The sequence below is a fragment of the Apis laboriosa genome, unplaced genomic scaffold (genome assembly GCF_014066325.1).
Source record: "Apis laboriosa isolate Shangri-la unplaced genomic scaffold, ASM1406632v1 scaffold56_cov145, whole genome shotgun sequence".
Lineage (NCBI taxonomy): Eukaryota > Metazoa > Arthropoda > Insecta > Hymenoptera > Apidae > Apis > Apis laboriosa.
In genome coordinates, this window is record NW_025223765.1 from 611,050 (window position 1) to 627,320 (window position 16,271).

The 16,271-nt window shown below is 24.3% G+C and overlaps 1 protein-coding gene across 9 annotated transcripts in view; it reads left to right on the top strand.

Annotated features, from left to right (window-relative positions):
* The first annotated feature begins 1,061 nt into the window (after positions 1–1,061).
* LOC122717708 (mitogen-activated protein kinase-binding protein 1) overlaps positions 1,062–16,271 on the top strand; it is a 148,028-nt gene continuing 132,818 nt past the window's right edge. For 7 of the 9 annotated variants that reach the window (XM_043942024.1, XM_043942022.1, XM_043942027.1 and 4 more), the window contains exon 1: positions 1,062–1,173. The gene's annotated coding sequence lies outside the window, so the exon portion shown is untranslated. Of the gene's footprint in view, positions 1,174–14,669; positions 14,794–16,271 lie in introns of those variants that run through there. The other 2 variants (XM_043942025.1, XM_043942023.1) reach the window with 2 other exon arrangements.

Here is a 16,271-nt window from a genome sequence, read left to right on the forward strand (position 1 = left end):
TTTTAATTATAACTTTATTGATATTCAAATTATTAATTGTTCTTTTGTTTTTTTACTTTTTTCTTCTCAATAATAAATAATTCAATTATTCTTGTCTATTTAGCTACTTTGAATCAATTTAATATTTTATTGTATTTTATATTTATATCATAGTATTTTAAAATTCGAAAACTATAATATTTTTTAAAAAATTTTGAATTTGTTTGAAAACTTTTTATCAGGAAGTATTAGGATTTTCAGTAATAATTAGTATTGTATACTGAATAATTAATATTATATTTTTTTATAAACATTTCTTCTTGGATAAATTTATTTACAGTTAAACAGTGCCATATTTAGGCGATTAATATTTCAAGGAATATATACAATTCAGATCAAAAATAAATTGCAAAAAGTATGAAAATCTTATTCATTCGCTTAGTTTATTTTAAAGTACCTGAATTTTAAATTTTTGTTATTTTTAATATTCAATATTATATATTATATATTATTATATATTATTATATATTAGTTTCAAAACATATTAATTTTTAATAAATAGTTTATTGATTCATAAAAATATTGTTATATTTTGGGCAATAATGTTAAATTAAATATTATATGTAAGAATGTATAAAATATATTTCTATATTTATTTCATAATTTAATAATAATATTTGCGTATAAAATCGCAACCAAAGATTATGAAAATTGTAAATTTTATAAATATTGTGGTGTTTTGTTAATATGAATTGTTAATTGAATGTTATTTAAAATTAAATAGAATAAATAATATATATCAATTAATTATATTTATTTAATCGGTATATATATTCTATAATTATATATAATGAGTTTAATGTTTATCTTATTGTTTTAAACTTTCATTTAATTATGTAAGAAAACAGAGAGAAAAAAATATATTTAAAATTTGGCGCGATTAAGCATGCTAACTAAATAGTTCCGATATTGTTAGTAGAGGGCAGGAGTGTCGCTTTGGTTCGTCTCGTAGCAACGTCGAAGAGAAGTACCCGGCCAGTTAGCTTCAGTCTGTTTTCTGACTTTGTGAGTGTGTTGTGTTCGTCTTCGTCGTGTTCAAATTATTTCGTTATCCCTTTGTCTGTTGTGAGTTTAGTTCTATCCATTGCCTAAGAAAAGTGTATCGTGTACGAAAAACTGGACATTCATCGAATGGTAAGTAATTAAATTATTAAATTATATTAACATCCTGCTCGGTTTCCTGCAAGTCAGAGAGCGTTACGTTGGAAATGTAACCTCCAAAGGCGCTCGAGGTCCTTCCACGTAGAACGATATATATTTGATGTAGCTATCTTTCTCGAATTTTGTTGTCGCGTCGGTATCGCAACGCGTTATCGATGATTTAGTAATACATAATATGATAATAATCAGCAACCGGTTTTATAAATCGCGTAATTTGTGCTTGAAAAGGACGAAATATATACATATATATATATATATATATATACATACATACATATAATAACCGTTTCTCGCGGTAATATCAACCGTTTTTGAAAATCGCCCAATAGCAACGCTTAGATTCTCCGTTTAAGATACTTGAAAATTCTTAATTGTCGAAGGCCATATTTTCCGGAAAAATTAATTCTCTTACGATCAAATTGATGCAACGCTTCGATAACATTGTTTGTAAGCAGAAATTTTCATAATTCCACTAAAACCATTTCGTCTTGGAATGATTCTATTCTTTTCTATTCACTGTGCTGTGCTATCAGATTATAAAAAAGAATAAATATGTCCATTACTTGCAGTATCAATCTTCAGTTTGATCTGCTTGTCCGTCGGCCACATCGCTACCCTCTGTCCGTTTTACTGTAACTAAAATGAATTTAGAGATGAAGCCGCCCTAGGCGTCGGTTCGTCCATAATCCCTTTTTCTTCTGTTACTTCCCGCCATATCATTTTATGGATTCTTTTCGAAAACATTTCGCAATGGTTTACTGTACGATATTGTGTACACACTTTCGCAGTAATCTTAATCAGGCATTTAAGATTGCTGTCAGTAACGAGACAGTGTCAAGGAAAATTACGACATAATCGGATGCCGTTATCGAAATTGCGTGCAATTAACGTGCTTCTGAATGGTTAGTAAACTTATATTAATTTACTATAACGATTCATGCGTATGATGCATTCTCTATTCGATTACACGGAGATTTACAAATAATATATATGAATATTTAATGTATATAGTTCGTGAATTAATCGTATATAAATACAAGTGTACATTTTTTAAACATCATAAACTATTAAAACATTAAAAAATATGAAATGGAACAAAAAATAAACATAGAATCATTTTTTTTTAAATTTATTGTGAATATGAAAAAATATAGAATTCATTTTAATCTACTTTTTCCTATATTTGTGTTGTAGTAGGCGTTTGATTTTTCATGCGTTGCAAATCAAGTTGATTTTATTTATTTATCTTCGAATATAGCTATCAGTTTTTGTTTATATTTATAAAAAAAGAATTAACGATCAAAATTTTTTCAATACACATATTTATATATATATATTTATATGTAAATGCATAGTGTGGCAATATATTTTTTTACAAGTTAATGATTTTTCAATTTCAAAAACGAAATTTTGCGTTCAAATACTTTTGTGTATATATTATGCGAAGATCATCTTATAGTTTATGACAAAAAAAATAATGCGTGATTCTCTATATTTTTAAGAGCGTACATACTTAATACCTGATGAGAATCATTCAGTTTAAGAACACTGTTGACGATTGATGCCGAAGAGTATCGGCCAGGTAACTTGATATTGCATGTACTATCGATATTCGAACGCGATACATGTTTAAAGACTACTTATATCGTTCCTAGAAATTTACTTAACGATGCTGCAGCAAATTTATACATGCTGCAATTGCAATTGAGTATATGTAGCAGTTAATAAATATATAAATGTATAAATATTTTATCATAGTGTGTTGTTTAATATTTAATATTAATTAATATTTGCTTTGAATTCTTTAAAAAAATTATAATTTAACTTTTACATATTTACACGCTTTCGTAAAATTATATACTTATTTATGAACATACTTTTACTAATTAATGTAAATGTTTGCTAACATACTTTGTATTTAACAATATCTTTTTTTATCAAAATTATTCTAAATTTATTCCAAAAGAAATATAGATATTGAAATATGAATGTATAAATTTGCTATATTTTTCGCTTTTATTACGATGTCAGTATAAATAGTCATATATTTATATAAATTCATATTTTTATTTGCAATTTAAATTACAAATATATTTCATTTTCCAGTTTTTTCTAATAAACTAAATGATTCATAATAGTATTCAAAATAAGAAATAATATTTGTATAAAATCATATCATATCAACTATATTAAATAAAATTTGAAATAATTTATTGTTATAACGATCAAAATGCTGTTCAAAATAATTATTTGAAGAATATTTAACAAGTATTTCAATTATATATTTTTCAATATAAACGTAAAAATAATTAATTAAAATAAATATTTTGTTTATTACAATGTAATATGTAATGAAATATATAAATATCATTATCATATCATATTATCATTATCGATTTTAATTTTCACATCAATCACATTAAAATTAAACATTTTAAATATATATTGTTATAAAAAATAATTTCTATACTTCCTATTTGAATTTTTCTATAAAATAATTTGAATTTTTAATTTGGAAATTATTTCTAATGAATGCGATATATTTCACATGCGATTATAACAACGATAATAACAAAAAATTTGATGAAAAAAAATCAGTAAGTCAAAGATACAAATATACTTTCAAAATAGAAATATTGCATAAAATGTTATTAACAAATTTCATCGAGATATTTTTATATAAAAAGACTAGACTTTTTAGAATGCATCTTATTTTTTATTTCAAATATTATTATAGAATTATTTGTTGTATATTTCACATCAATAAAATAAAACTTTATAATTTAATAATTTTATAGTTACAAGAGGATTACAAAAAGAAAAACTCGTCAAGTTTTGTGTGGTTAATAATGGAAATTGAATTTGCAAAGAACGATTGACAGTGGTGTCACGCGTGTTTCTGTCCAGAATGCTCGATTTCCCATAGGTTTTTCAGAGCTGGCATGCATTTTTTCGGACGACCAGTTAAACTATCCAACAGGCGGTCGTATTTCATTGTCATGCAAATGATTTTTGCGTAATCACGAAAGCGATCCAGACGTGCCCGTTTTGTACACAGATCTGTGTGCCGTACACGTGCATGGGAAAAAGATACCGGAATGTCCACGCGTCCCTCGATCTTTTCTCGGCGTATTTCAATTCTCTGCTTCGCTTCTGGCCACTTTCCTTTTCCTGCTACCACTCGCATCCTAATCCTTCCCCGCCATATTGGCACGTGACTTCCTGGAAAGCAATTGTTTAAATGGCGCACGTTGCAAAAGTTTTTTTTAATTCTAATTATTCTAAATATTTTAATGATATTGTAAGAAGTTACGATGAAATTTCAAATATTAATTAAACGTTTTTTTCTTCTACTATCCTTTGATTGAAATGGATTTTGATGAAAGGAAATGGGAAAAAAAAGGGAATGTGTTGAAGAATACATTAATATTTATATATAAGATTTGATAATTATTAATAAAATTTAGTTTTATAGATTTTTTGTACAAAGATTATCAGTTTTATACAATTCTAACAGTAATTAATTATGAATATTTTAAAATATTATAATTATATTTATTCAATAGTAAAAAATGTAAAAAATATTTATTATATATTTAAACTTTATAAAAAGTTTATATAAAGTTTTTTATAGAAAATATCTAGTGAAAAATATTTAATTTTTTATAAAAACATGAATGAAAATATTTAAAATAATAGAAATAAATAAACAATAAATATTCATATAACTATTTTTCGTTATTTGTGATATAAATTTTTTAATTTAAACATTTAATTTAATTCCAACAAGAAGCAAAAATTTAAAATATAGTGATATATGCACAATAATAAATACATATTATATTTACTTGTACATATATATATATATATATACACAATATATATGCCAAACCAAAAATATATAATAAGTATAATAAAACATGTTCCCTTTTTTACTACAAGTCAATGATCTTTTGTATATCTCTATCTTTTTATATTATATTATTTTTTTTATATTATTTTTATATTATATAATATGATATTTTTTTCTTTTTATTACAAAATTTAAATTATAAAATTTATATTATAAATTCAATGAAATGTAACTATATGAATATATATATATATATTTTTTGCTATTTTCATTTATATTTATTAAAAGTGAATCGAAATCTGATTTTTTAATCAGAAATTTGATGCAATTTTGAACCTTTTAAAATTTAAAATATATATTTTTTTTATATTTTCTGTTTTCCTCTTTAACTGTTTTATAAAAAATATAAATTTTAGCAAATTTGGATTTTTAAAATTTTTACAATAATCTTTTAATTCTTAAAAAATTTTAAAAATTATTTCATCTATATTTTTTTCATGGATTCTTACTAATGAAAATTAGAATCTAAAATTTAAACACAAATGCAATTATTTATATAAAATGTTTTAGTCAAAAATTGAAAATATAAAAATTTCTTACTTTTTCTTTTTTTTAATATTTCTTACAAAAGTTTAGTAATATATATATATATATTTAATTATATATGTATTATTTAATAAATTTAATTATACAATAATCAGTTAATATCATAATTAATCAATCGATGCATATATTTCTATAATTAATTAATCGATGCAAATAGTTTCTATATTCACTGTCCTGAATCTGAATCGAAGAAAGTTAAATTGAGAATAAATAAGAAGAAAAAGTTTTCAAAGTTAGGGAAAATTTATTGAATCCGAAGTTCCTTAACTCAAACTGGAGCAACTTTTCAATTCGTATTTAAAGTTATTCGATTCTCGATTAGTCCTCTAACGAAGTCTTATAGTTTGTTAAATGAAAAAAGTTGTCGTTTCTGTTTAGCCTATGTTCTATTCGATAAACATATGGCATAAAGGAAAGCAAGTGGGAGTACTCCCATAAGAATATCAGCTTTCCTTTTCGATCGTTGAACGTCATTGAATTCCTTGCAATTTTTCCATCGGCCTTGTTCATCTCCTTTTTGTACTGAAATACAAAAAAACATATTTGCCATTAAATAAATAATAATAGTTATTAAATATTATAATAATAGTATATAAAAAAATAAAAAAAATAAATTTATCTTAATTATTGCTATAGATAATAACGTAAAAGTAATAATATTCTAGTTAATAACCTAACAAATATTGCAATTAATCAACTATATCATAAAATTATCCGAATAATCGAAGTATAAAAGAGGTTATGTCGCGCAAAAAATTGAAATATTAAGTAATAATATTTTTATTTTCAATCTTGAATTGATTCTGGATATTTGTTTAAGCAAATAATATTTTTGCAAATTCATTTTTTCACTCCAAGATTTAATAAATTTAATTTTCAAAAATAAGCAGGGATTCATTTTTTCATTCCAAGATTTAATTTTCAAGAATAAGTAGGGATATCGACGGATGTTAAAGCAGGAAATAATCGAATGTTAAAATGAATATTATATATTTGTTATTAATCACACAATTAAAAAACTTATATACTTTGAAATTATTAAAAATGTAATTATATTAATTATATTAGTTGAATTAGCTATGCATGTAATTTTATTTATATTGTTTTATATTAGTTATAGAGTTATCTATTAATATTCGATGTATTTAAACTAGAGAGTTTTGTATATTTTTTCTTATTTTGTTTATTATTCGAATTATCGATATTCTTAATTATTATTATTTTGAATTATTCTGTTGCATTCGAATACTTGGATTATCTGAATTATTAAATAATTAAGTTATAATTTGTATCATCGCTCAACCCTAATTCTGATAAGATTACCTTATCGGTAATGTCGTTTGAAAAGATCGATGTTAGCCGCCATAAATCTATTATAAATTTTTGGTTAAAATTAAATTCGATTACGATACTAAGATTCGTACTAATAAACTTTGAAAATAGTTATAATATGTAACTTTTGAAAATAGATGATTTGCATTAAAAAATTACAAAAATTGATCTGATACAATATAACATTAATTTGAAATTATCTTCATGTTTGTTTCTTCCGTCGCCTGTTTCCTTTTCGATTCGTCGAACGTCATTGAATTCCTCGCGATTTTTCAATCGACCTCTCCGGTCTAAACCCTCTTTCACACGGAATTTGAGTATTCGCTTCACGTATACGATACACCTTTGACTATATTTTTATATATATATATGTGAATATGTGTATATATATACACACACACATGATCATAAGATACTCATCCTATGCAGTATCCAATTTCATAGCACTGACCTTGTTCACTGTCAAATGAACGTTCGTGTAGCTGCCGCATATTATTATTTGTTTATATGTTTTGAAGAAATTCAGAAACCGACTGAGTATACACGAAATTCGAAGTGTGTTTCTGCACGAGAATTGCTATTTAAGACCATAAACGCTCAAAAGCGCGCTAGCATTTTTAATATTATAATATAATTAATATTATATGTTTTGTATCCTAAAGAAAAAGAATGGCTTTATTATATCTTATTTCTATCTTACAATATAATGATTCAATTATAAATGTGAAAAAAAAAAATCATTTTCACATCGACTTTTTTCGATACAATATAATAATATCGTATAAGAATAATTAATTATATAATATATAATAATGTACACATATTATATAAAAAATTGTATAGTATACATAAAAGTATATAATTAATTTGAGAATATATAGAAACATATAATTATAAATTCGATTCCTATTTTGATCCATTCGAAGTAACGAACTAATATAAATTATATATATGTTGTGTAAAACAAGATAATTTTCGAAGTATTTCTAATTTCTTTAAATTCAGATTTCGGTAGATTCTCTTTTGCTTTTTAACCGTTACTTGATCGTGAATGCAACCGAATCCGTGTAACCGTCGCATCGTGACAAAAATTGCACTAGAAACAAAAGACGGGCGTTTGCGAAACTAATTCTTTTTTTAATAAGCATAAAACTTTACAATGTATAATAATGGATGTTTGAAATTGAAATATTGAAATTCAGCCTGAAGTGTAACAAATTATCATAATAATACTCAAATATTGCAATCATTATAATCACATTCAAATATCAATAATCATGAAAAGATATATAATAAAAAGATAAAAATTTTTTACAATACAGAATATACCAGAAATATTTCCATAATAAGAAAGAAATATACGCATTTTTTTTTAAATATAAAAATTATTATAAAGAATTTTAAGATGTATCAATAATAATAATTCTTAATATTTAAATAACAATGAGTGTATAAATAATAAGAAAAAAAATTTTTTCAGGGAGTTATTTAACTATTTAATTTAATCTTGAGTAAAAATTTTTTCTAATTTACTTTTGCTTAGTTAAATCGATCGATTAGATCACTGTGCACAAGTCTAGAAACTTCCATAAGGACAAAAGTACAATCCATTATAGATGAATCGTGATACACAAATAATTGTATGAAAGAAGACTAACCTATACTTCGTTTCGAGAATAATGCGAAAACCGTGTATGTGTTTTTTTGAACAATGGCAGGAACGATACCGTTATTTGTATATATCGTATTCGAAAAACTTGTAAGCAAATAAACCAATTGGATTAAACTGGCAATTATTTGTAATTTCGCGCAGAAAATGCAGCTGCGTTCGTTAATTAAATGCAAGTTTAAAAGAAAGATATTAAACTTCTTCGCGATTTTAATCTTAATTAACTTTGGCTTTGCGATATTATTTTTAAATTATTCGAATCGGGGGAAAAATGGGTCATTTAATCCATTTATATATTATTAAATATTATTATTTTATTAAACAAATCGTATAAATAATTTGAAAATGATATTTTGTTATATTGAAATTATTATATTGGTTAAATGAAAGAATTAAAATAAGTTGTTTAATATATTTAAACCATTAATGGTTTTTATTTAATAAAAATATTTCAATAAAAATAATATCGCTTTATATTTATATTATATTTATATTATATTTATTTTATATATTTATTGTATATTTTGATGTGAAATAATTATGGTTACATTGAACTATCGACGAACCATTGGTTTATAATTTTCATACATAACCTCCAAATATCGAATGATATATATAAATAAGTCATCTTCTATTCTATTCTGTTGATTGAAAATTATATTAATGGATTCTTGCATAAATATAAATATGTTTAATATATTAATATTATAATATTATTATTATAATATTATATTCAATATTTTTCTTACAAAATTTATATTAATCTTTAATTAAAATAATTTATTAATATTAATTTAATTAATTACTTTCATGCTTATCATATAAATATATTGAAATAAGTTAACAATTATTTTCATTTATATTCTATATAATATATATTTATTCTATATATTTTCTATATACGAAAAAATGAATGCAATATAAAATATATTTAATAATAATATCATTGAATCCTTATTTTTATATTTCTCGAAAGTTTCATTAAAAATGTATATTCGATAATCATGCATTAAATCGATATATAGATTAAAATCATGTCGCTATTAAGAAAATGAAGGGGTCACTCGCGTAATTGTTCAGTGATGCATCGGCTTGCAAACGTGGTGAAAGCCATTTAAAACAAAAATAGTGGTCTGAAAATAGGTGGTCTCCTAAATACCATCGAACAATGATTGGCGCGATCGTCGTCCACAGATCAAGACCGTCACCGTTACTATTTCTGTGGCCACTGTGGCACGGAAAAAAATAATGTTTATTTGGGTTACTCAAAGGAAGAACAAAAAACGAGGTTGTCCGTGGCCGACCCTTGACGGGCTTAATCGTCGCTGTATCAGCCGCATCCGGTGCATCGGTGGCAATTAATTTCTTCGCTTAAACGTCCGGATGAAAAAATATCGCGACTCTGATGTAAGCGTCTAATTAGAATTACAAATTCGGGATCGCAGATGGGCATGCGCGCGCAGCAATTACCTTTGCCCGGACCAATGGTACCAACCGTAAAATTCTGCCCTAGTTAAAAATATCTTATCTAACATTTTTTTATTTTTTCAAGATATATCGAAATATGCGCGTTTTAAATAATTTTTAATTTTTAAATAAAAAAGTAAGAAATCTATCTAAAATCTGATCTAATTTATTAATTCATTATTATATTGTTATAAATTAATTATTATTTTATTTAAAAAATTGTATTGATAATAATTAATTATTCTAAATTAGTTCATATATATCATGCTTATTCATAATTCATGATAGTTGATTATAAATTTATATAGAATTAAATTCAAGTTTTTTTCTTGTATTATATAAAATTCAAATAAATGTACTGTTCAAAGTTTAATATATTCGCGTGAATTTCGTGAGTCACGTATATATAAGTACATTCCCGTTCAAAAGTATTAGTTCAATTAATTATTCAAAAATGCAGATTGAATATTTTATTCAAAACTAGAAAGAATTAATCAATAGTTGAAAAATAAAGAAATTCATTTAACCTGATTTTACATTTATATCAATTTATTACAAATATATTATCTAATAAATATTTTCTCTATTGTTGGGCGATATATTTTTATTTTATTTTATTTTTCTATTATGTGAAATTATTATAATCAAATAGCGAACGTATTGAACGACATGATTGCAACTGTCAATTCGATTCGAATAACTTGTCCGACCAAATAAGAATCCATTTGCAACGCATTATAACACTTGCGATGAACGTATTGACACGGTCATAAATGTTTTATAAAATTGGTTAGCATCTGTCATTTCGTTCCGCCAAAAAACAAACCGTTTACACGTTACCAGAGACATTGGTATGTTCGTGTGGGGTGAACGTTGAAAACACTCCCATAATGCATTTGAGGCGTTTTGATGACGATTCCCGTTGCACAGAGGCGCATGCGCAAACATACGTGTCGGGTTGACCATTTTACCGTATTTTCCGTTTAGTTCAACCGAGTTGAAGGTAGTTCTCGTGGAAGGTTCCCAGGTTATTAAGTTGATTCAAACTTGCCTTCTAGTTGTATCGTAAGGAACGTTATGTTAAATACAGTTACAAACGTAGTAAACAATCCAAACATCTGCTACGTTGAATATTCAGTATATTTTTTGAAAAAGCTGTACAGAATGTTTTCTATAAAGAAATATTATCTAAACGAATAAAGCTATAATAATACACTAATTTGTATAGCTCATTATTTCTTACAAAAAGACAATAAATTAATATTTATATTTATAAAAATATATTAAATGTATGAATTTTAATATGAATTTATAGTATAAATAATAAAGTATTGTTTTATATGTTTTTTATTTTTTATATATTTTTCATATAGTAAGTGTTATAAACTCGACATAAATAATTTATTAAATTCCATTATATATATATTTTGAAAAAAAAGCTTATTTTCATAAAATTTCCACAGAAACATTATTAATATTGCATAATGTTTTTTAAATACAACTTTTATTACAAAAACAAAATTAATTTTTTGCATAATAATCTTTCTTTAAAAAATAAATAAAATTCTTTAAAAAATAAAAAATCTTTAAAAAATATTTTATTGTATTTTATATAAAATAGACATCTAGATAGAACTAAACAATTATCAAAATAATAAGGAAGATATATTTTAAGAACATTTAGTTTTCTTGAATATTCCATCATATATCCTCACGAATTTTTTCCGGAACTTAATATTTCATCGATAAAGTACTTATGAGTGAAGTCTCAAGATAGAAATTCGAGAACGCCGGTGCATAACTGGGTCGCCGTTGGCGAGCAGGTTGGTTAGAATGCAGTTTTCAACGTAGGCAGTCATTCTGCATTCTGCGGAACTATAAATACATACGCATTTGATGCCATTACCCCGTAACGACAGTTTCATCGCGTTCGATCAACTTTTTTATGTGAATACAACTGTTACATTTTTGTCTCGACTGATGCAAAAAAATGTTACAAAATTGTTACAAGTCATATATGGTTATATCATTCTTATTTTAACATATTTTTAACTCGAAAAAATTGACAAATTTTATTTTTTCCTTTATATTAATATAATCTATATATCTTTCATAATTCAAAATTAATATCAATTAAATATTATTATTTTTAAAATTTCAGATTCTGCTGAAATTAAATTACATCTTTTTCTTTTGCTTTAATAATTTACAATCCATAATAGGAACTTATAATATGTCCAATATAGTAACTTATAATGAAAGAATAATGTTATAATAGAAAATTGATTGAAATGTTATATTATCCGCATAAATTGGATATTGGACTTATTATTAGAACAAAATCTATGTTGCATAGAACTATTAATATGTATTAATCATTCACTTTTTCATCATTTTTATCAATTCCAAGTATCACAGCAGATTACAATTAGAAATTATTGAATAGTATGAAAATAAAAAAATGATATGACATTTATTTTATTATTTAGTTCATTTCATCTTATCGCATAAATATCTTATGATTATTACATAATGGTAATCTTATTATAGTCTTATTGTTTTATGATATGAATCAACTTTTGTGTTTTCTTTCATTTTTCCATTCTTGATAAATGATATGTAATATAAAATATGTATTGTATATGTATAATGTTTTCTACTATTTGTAATTTTAATTATATCTGCATTGACTTTGAAACCTATTCTTTGTGCATACAATGAACCTATTCTATTATTCTTACTGATATACTTTTATATGATATATTTCATATATATATCTTATATATTTTATATATATATATAGAAATTAATATAAATAATAATTAAAAAAGTAAATATATATATATATTTAATTACAATATATGATATATAGTACAATTACAAGTTTACATATTTATTTTATATGATATTGTATAACTTATATCATTATAATTCTCAATCAATCGGTTCTATTAATATGCTTAAAAATTCAAGATATTCCTGGCTTGAAAACTTGTTTTTTCCTTTAAGTTACACTGAAACGCAATTAAGTTTTCAATTCCACGAGGCTTCCTGCTGCGAACGCCTCGAATTTTCTTCTTTTTTTTGTTGTTGGAATCATCTCAATAGAAATAGCTAGTTACAGTATTATGGTTGAAAGTTAATGGAAAATGGGTCAGGAATATTCTCCTCGCGTTTCTTTCTACGGTGATTCTGTATCTCCTTGGAGGAGGACTTAAAGTCAATAGAAGGGGCTTCTTTCATTCGAATTTCACGGCGGCCCAGTTATGTATGCACCATGAGGTTCCATTTTAACGAGGAGACGCTTGCTCTGTCGGTGGATCTTTTGTGGACGTTTACCTGAAAAAAAATTTTTTTTTCTACAGCGTTTCGCTTTTTTTTTTTTTGAAATAGTATTCCATGAAAACTCTGTGAGTCAAATTCGATTTTTCATCTGTTTTTTATATAGCAATGAATAAATGATTTACAAAAATAAAGAATTAATATCAATAAATATAAGTTATTATAAATATATAAAAGTTATATTTATAAATGTAGCATTTAAATTAGGTTAGATTAAAATTTTAGAATTTTATCGTGAAATGATATATATAAACATTTTTTAATTTTAAAATATTTATATAGTAAAAATCTTTAAAAAATTCATCTGACATAAAGAATTCAGTGAAAAGTTATGTATAATTATAATTAATTTTATTGAGTTGTTCGAGATAGTTAAATAGATAAATTAGATAAATTAGATTGAGTCTCATATTTCAATTTTCTTCTATTTTAATTTAAAAATTAGGAATTATAAGAAAAACAATAGAGCTATAATTATAAAAATAAATTGATCATTGTCAGAAACGTTGAGATAACTGATATTTTCTTAGTAACGAAAATATTTTTTAGATATTTGTTAGAAATTTTAATTGGATTTTACAAAATTAGAAAATGGAAATTCTTACTTGAAAAAATCATTTGATTCGTTAAAAAAAAAAATTTTTCCAAAAATATACTTAAAAATATACTCAAATATTTAATTTTTTAAGTAAAATAAAAATATATATCAAAAAGTATTGTAATTATTTTTATTTTAGAATTTTAAAAAAAGCCATTTCATAAACTTATTTTTAGTTTATTTTTATCATATGTATTAATATATTGAGACATCAAAAATTGATTCATACTTTTATAAACTGTATAATTCACTTCAAAATGGAAAACAGTTTTTTTAAATATAATGAGAATAGATAAAGATATAATTCAAGTTTAAAGTACTTCAAAGAATATTATGTATGATAATTCAATTTATAGAGATAATTCCAAAGTTAAAACGCAAATCGGCCAACTTTTATTTCTAGACAATTAGATTTCGTATAGATAGACTGTCATTTTTTTTTTTAACAATTAGAAGATAACTCAATGTCGCGATAACGATAAGTTAACAGTTCGACAAAATGGTGAATCACAGTCTTAAACATGAGTGTAATCTGAGTAGTTAATAATCCAAGTTAACTTGCTCGTGTTGTCTCATGTTTCTTATAAGCAGTAGTACTCCTACGTTAATTAATCGTTGTGAGAAGATAGTGCGTGGGAATAAGTATATTTGTAGTGGTTGGTATTCGACACCGATTGTCTCTGGTTGACTTCAGTAGCACGACACCTATTATTGATCATCAAACATGTATGTATATAGCAGTACACAATGCACGACTCAAATCTATTTCGAATTTATGAAGTGTTACACACTAAAGCGTCTTAATTGACGCAGTTTAAATATATTTAGTTGATACAGAATTATTTTTATTAATTATTCTTGAAATTATTAATTCCATGAAGCGAGTATCTGTGTTATTTCTTTTTGCAAAAAAGAATATATTTAAAAAATATATTTAAAAAAACTTGAATAACAATAGAAATAAGAAAAAAATTTATAAGCAAGTTAGTTTCAAAATCTATTTTCTAACCAAATACTGGATATATTGTTTACTTATCATAAAGTAAAGTTGTTTTATCAAATGATATTTCATGAGACGAATGGTAATTGACGCATAAAACTTGACAACTTACTACGCAGCACAATAGTAGAACTAAGTTTAAAATCGAATCTAATTACTGTATTATTAAAAAAAAAATAGACTTCTAATTGGAATAAATAAACTAATAAGTTAAAATTTATTAAAAAAATTAATCTTCAATTTAAAAATTTATACGAAAAAAGTCAGGAATACTTTATGTACTTCTGTATATCAAGACCAAAAATAATTATGTTACGATATCTTTATTAAATTTGTGCGTATCATATTATTTGATATTGGATTCATAAAGGAATCTTTCATATAGTTCCATAAAGGAAACAAATCATCTCAATGTCAGATTCGTAGCATAAGTGAAAGGAGAATAGATAGTTACCAGTCGAGGATAAATAAAATAAATCGCGGATTATATCAATGCGAATTCCAGGACAAAAGAGACCGAATTCTAGAGCAAAAGAAACGGTCGACTTTCTTCTCGAACTTGATCGATCTCATCTTTTCTGCAATTAGAAATCTTGCTATTGATCCTTATAGAGCGCGAAAACATTTTCTCGGTGCACACGTGCGGTTATACGTGACAGTGCATAATCGTGGACAGCGTGTATCAATACAACACTCAGTATTAATGAAAAACTCGAAGAAAAAGACGCTAGTTCTTTATATCGAATCTATTGCGCAGTCGATTCGCGCACGACAATTGCTTCGGGAATATTCGCTTTATTCTCGTAGATGGCGATCTAGTTGGCTATTTGAACTTTTTCTTTTGACACAATGGCACATCGTTGATTTATTCCATTGATTCGATAGTATTCATGAATTAATGATTTTATAATTTCAACTTGAATTTATCGTCTAATGTTAAAATTAATGTTTGAATTAATCTTTTGCGTATTTTGAATAAAAACTTATTAATTGGAATTTACTAATTTCCAATAAATGTATATTTATTATTAAAAATAAATAAAATAATTTAATCATATCTTGGAATATCTTCAGTTAAAAATAAAATAGTAATAGATTGATAAGAGTTTTTATTGATATATAAAGATTATATAAATTTTCTTTTTTTTAAATGAATCATAATTTTTAATGCTTTTAATGCTTTTAATTGATAAAGTATTTCCTA